Below are 5,332 nucleotides of genomic sequence, written 5' to 3' on the forward strand. Positions count from 1 at the left end.
AGTCCATTTTAAGAGGCTGCTGTAAGGACCCCAGGTGTCTGAGAAAGGTGCAGCCAGGACTGTGCATTCTGTGAAGCTGATGGGAACTAAGAATAGGTAGAAGTGACACCCACATTCAAGTTAAATTAGAAGAAACCTCATCTACTAAGAAGCAGTTGCAGCTACGTAGCCACAGGTGCAGACTCAGGCATCCCTGTGCTTTCCAGAGCCTAGGAAGCTATCCTTCCCCACTCCCCCAAAAAAAAGCTCTGAAGTATCTGCTTCCATTAGCCTGAATCCCCTCAGCTCTCATGGCACCTCTGTGAAAATAAAACAAGTTTTTGGCTGAGCCCAGCTATCATGACCTGGCCATGCGTGCTTACTCTTAAGGTGGTACTGACACAATGGCCTTCTGCCACCTCATTTTTCTCTAGTCCTCGGGCATTAATGAGCACAGGAGGCTTATAGAGTTGGATAGTGACTGAGGGAAACCTGGTATGGGCCTGAAGATTTTTCTTCATAGAGCCAAACTTATGCCACTGCAATTCAGCGTGGCACCTGATGACAGAGAAATACTGTGTCCCAAAAAGAAAAAAGAAAAAAAAAAAACAAAAAAAGAAAAGAAAAATAAAGTCTTCACATTGTGAACTGTAGCAGAAGTGAGACAGGTTCCTAGGCAGAAATTCACGTTCCTCTGTGAAGCCCCACTTTCAAGCCATAGACTGTCTAAAGCTTGCATGCCAGGCTGCATATTTTGGAGACCATGGCAAAAACTTTTGTCTCTTTCTTGGCCCAATCCTGACCACTCATGTAGCAATCAGAATATTATTTCTGCCGTTTGAAGCCCACATGAGCTCCAGTCTCAGTCTAATTATGGAATTATATATGCCTGCAAAGTGAAGCTACCAACTGTGAGTCTCCTCTCCACTAAGAGTTACACACTTATTGGGGTTACATGCCTATACTTGGATAGCTGTACTCTCCAGTAAGGTCTACAGAATCATCTTAGCAAACTTCCTGCAGACAGAAGCTACCCACTCTGCATGTCATCTTTACTCAGAACTGCAGAGATGTCAGCACAACCTGTTTGCAGATTAGATCTCTTCATTCGGGGCTCTCCACTTCACCAAGTGTGGCACAGAGACAACTATGTCCTGCTTGTGAAAAGGATCTTCCAACTTTGGGAGTCCTGAAACTGTACTGTCACTAAATAAGGCACCTATTTTTTTTTTTTTTCTACAGTTTTTCACATAACTCTCTCTTTTTTTTTTTTTTTTTTTTTTCCTCTTAATGGGATAAGAGACAGCATTCACTGAATAACAACATTGAAAGTTTAGTAACACAAAAGACTGGAACACATAATCCCCATTTGCCACATTGCTGCTTACCAGGAAAAAAAAAAAAAAAAAAAAAAAAAAAAAAGAGACAGAAGAGGTTTGGTTTCTAAAGCAGACCAGTCTTAAATGTTTCCCAAGTCAGAGATGTAATACCATTTTTGGGGCTGTGCAGTTTCTGACACTTATAAGTTTCTGGATACTACGGCATTGTTCAGCACCTGCAGAGGAAATAGCTTGTGATATGCCTCATTCAGTCAAAGACTTGCAGCAGCAAGTTGTCACCTGTGCTGACACCTTGACCTGATCACCTCATCAGAGCAAATGTGCCTAGCTATGTGCAGTGGCTGGACTCAATCGTCACTCACTCATGCACCTCTCTTTATTCAGTGGCTGGCTTATCCATAGCAGAAATGGAATTTGAGTACTTAGTTTCAGCTTAGTGCAAGCTAGAAGATGGGTGGGCAAAATTAGTCCAGCAGGCTCAACAGAAACTTAGACAAAGGTGACATTATCTACACAGATGTTTGCCTTGTGAATCAACACTGTAGATACACTGTGACAAAAGTCACATTATCAGTGGCCAGTGAATTATTTACTCGCCTATGTAATGGAGCCTCCATAAAAACCCATTAGGACAGGATTTATAGAGTTTCTGGATAGCTTAGCATGTAGCATGTTCTAGAAAATTATGTGCAGATAAAAGCAGAAACCAATAATTTTAAATTTCAGATACAGTGTAGGTGTCTTTCCTTTGTTTGGAAAGAAGTTTCTGCCTTTAAAATTGTGTCCATTCCAGGTGTGGCAGCTCATGCCTGTAATCCCAGCACTTTGGTGGGCCAAGGCAAGCAAATCACAAGGTCAGGAGTTCAGGACAAGCCTGGCCAACATAATGAAACCCTCTCTCCACTTAAGAAAAAAAAAATTAGCTAGGAGTAGTGGCAGGCCCTGTTATCCTAGTTACTCAGGAGGCTGAGGGAGAATTGCTAAATATGGGAGGCAGAAGTTGCGGTGAGCTAAGATTGCCACTGCAATCCAGTACAGATGGCAAAATGAGACTCTGTGTGTGTGTGTGTATATATATATATATATATATATATATATATATATGTTCCAGAATTTTAATCTACTAAGTGAAACATACTCTAAATTAAGTTAAAACTACACATAATAAAACTTGGATATTTCTACCTAATGAATTCATGATTCACTAATAGGGTACAGCAGGTTTTACTTTAGAAAAGTAAAGGTTTATTTATTTTAACTGGGTAACAACTAGACATGTATAAAAATTAATTATTATCTCAGCATAAATTGTAACCATATGTTCAGTTTTGAAGAATAATCATGAGTGAAATGTATATTGGAAATCATTATTCTGAAATACAAGTTCTTTTAATTTAGAATTGTGTGTCTCTGAGGTGTTTGTGCCACTGTAAAGTCAGAGGCACCAACTCAGGTGTTATCTGGGGTAGGGGAGCAGAGACTGACACAATTGACTCTGCATTCTAGAACGTAAAAATAAGAAAAAACAAACATTATCAAAAATTTTTCTGTTATTTGAATCTAATAGAGCACCAGTCTCACCTGATTTATAGTAGTCATTGATAAAAATTAGAGCTTGAAAGAAAAAACTAGTGCTCACTAATTTTTAAATTTGGGCTTTTGTGTGCATAAAAGAAGGATATTTGAGCAAATAATTTGTTTTATCATTTATTTTAAATTTACAGTGTTTAACAATTTATTGATAATATTGAATAGTGTTTAGATGTTTTCAATTCTCTCTACAAGCCCTAGCTATTATTGAAATTAATTTGGGCTATGAAAATGAATTAGAGCATCTTCAGCTAATTATATATTCTGCTAAACTCAGTTCTTGTGTCCTAAGCAGACAGACTGGTAATTAAAACTCATCAATTTTTGTTTGAACATACTTTACTGGTAATTAAAACTCATCAATTTTTGTTTGAACATACTTTAACATGGATTCTATCCCATCTGTTGAGCTCCAGATTTTCTTCAGCATTTCACACTCTCTCTCATTGGCCTGTTCCAACTCCATCTTAATATTACAGCAAACGAGGGTCTTACACTTCTCCAGTATAACAGGATTACAGGAAGCAAGCCTCTTAATTTGAATCATAACCTCTTGGGTGAAAGTTGCAGTCAAGAACACCTGAGAGACCAGGCCTTTGGCACATGCCTCCCGTGCTGTCAGCTTTCGCCCACCAATCAACATTTCATTGGCAGCTGCTTCACCCATGATCCTTGGAAATGTAACAGTAGCACAGCCATGTGGACTCTGTCCAAAGGTCGTATATCGGGTTTGAAACCAAGCCTTTTCATTAGCCCAAACCAAGTCACAAAGAGGTAATATGGATGCACCTAGTCCAATGGCTGGACCATTGACTGATACCACAATACGTTTTTTAAAATGAATAAAATTGTTCACAAAGCTCTTAATGGTGTCCACAATTTCAGTGCTCATTCTGTTCCCGTCATTCCTTAAATGCTTCGCAATGTACCCAAAATCAAGACCACAGCAGAAGACACTGCCAGCTGCGCTGAACAACATAAGCTTGCTGTCATCCACAGCAGCCCTTTCCAGAGCATTTATGATTTCTTTAATGACTTCTGTATTGAATGCATTTTTCTCTGTTGATATAGTAGAGAGCAATATCTGGGTGAATCCATCGTCTTTCTTGTAAACAATGTCTCTGTATCTGTTGGCACTTTCTTTTAACTTGATGGTGAAATACATCCTCTTCACAAAAGGCTGGTCTTTTCTATCATCAATAATCTCTCTTTTTCCACCTCTCACTCTTGAAACAGATGTGTGCTTATTTGTTATTCCATCGGCTGATGAAGGGTCCATTAATACCACTATCCCTTCTTTGTTATCTGACTCTGTGGCCATGGAAGCAGTAACTGAGTCAGACATCTGAGACATGGGTGGTTGTGTCTGGGTCCTGTTTTCTATTCCAGCATCTTCTGTGTCAGAATCTGATGAAATTCAGATTCAGATTCGGTTTCTCTGCTGCCACCTTGAATGCCACCTTGTCCTCCTGAACTGGTGCAACAGGATCTAGTTTCTCAGGTTTCAGAAAAGACCTAACTGTGTTCTGGTCGTTAACTGGGCTATGAGGTACAAGTGTCTTGATAGTTGAATTTTTCTGCTCCAAATTTTTCGGGTCAGTGAGAAGTGAAGCTGTGTTTTCTCTAATGTTCTGTCTGGCAGCAAATAACTTGTTGTTTTTGGATTTGTGGTGTTTGCCAGTTAATGGCATTTTAGGAGATTTCTTAGAAAACCTGGATGTGGAAGTTCTGGAAGCTCATTTCCTTACGTTGTTTTAAGAAATTCTACTTGTTCTGGTCCATGTCCATTTTGTCTGATTTTCAGTCTGTTGTCTGATAAAGCCACAAATACATTCTCTACAGTTTGTGAGGTTCTGTTCTGGTTCCCAAGTGTCATCCTGTTTGTCATAACCTTTCCTCCGAACCAAATACTCTGTCTTCCCTTTTCTGTTTTGTCTTTTGTCAACAATAGCTTCCACCTCAAACTCCTGGGAAGCCATGAAGAAACAGCCAGAATTGGGCAGTTGCTGTGCCAACCATTTTTCAGGTGGGTCTCATCATAGCCACATCTTTCTGCCTTCAATGCTTCACCAGGTGCTAGGTATGGATGAGTCTCTTCCACTTCGTGACCAAAGTTGTGTGAAGAAGCAGTCAAAGAGCCTTACCCTCTTTACACTTACTCTTTGATGGGACAGATTGGACTCAGTCTTATGATGCCAAGATAGCTTGCTAGGTAGCTTCAGGTAAGATTAGCTAAATCCACAGCTCCTACACTTACACAGTGCACAAAGCTTTCTACCTGCCTGTTACTGTCTTTTGTCGTTGCCATGACAATTATATTGAACATTCTAAAGTTATAACATTTTTAAAGTTATACTACCTTACCTTCAACAACATGAAAACACATACTTCTCTATATATTGGTCCCCGTTATTTTACTTATT

At 39.5% G+C, this 5,332-nt stretch overlaps 1 pseudogene; it reads right to left on the reverse strand.

The window, feature by feature from the left end:
- Positions 1-3,258: 3,258 nt before the first annotated feature.
- LOC141582991 (testis-specific chromodomain protein Y 1-like) lies at positions 3,259-5,007 on the reverse strand (annotated as a pseudogene).
- Positions 5,008-5,332: the final 325 nt, after the last annotated feature.

This window comes from Saimiri boliviensis, chromosome Y, assembly GCF_048565385.1.
Source record: "Saimiri boliviensis isolate mSaiBol1 chromosome Y, mSaiBol1.pri, whole genome shotgun sequence".
Classification (NCBI taxonomy): Eukaryota; Metazoa; Chordata; class Mammalia; order Primates; family Cebidae; genus Saimiri; species Saimiri boliviensis.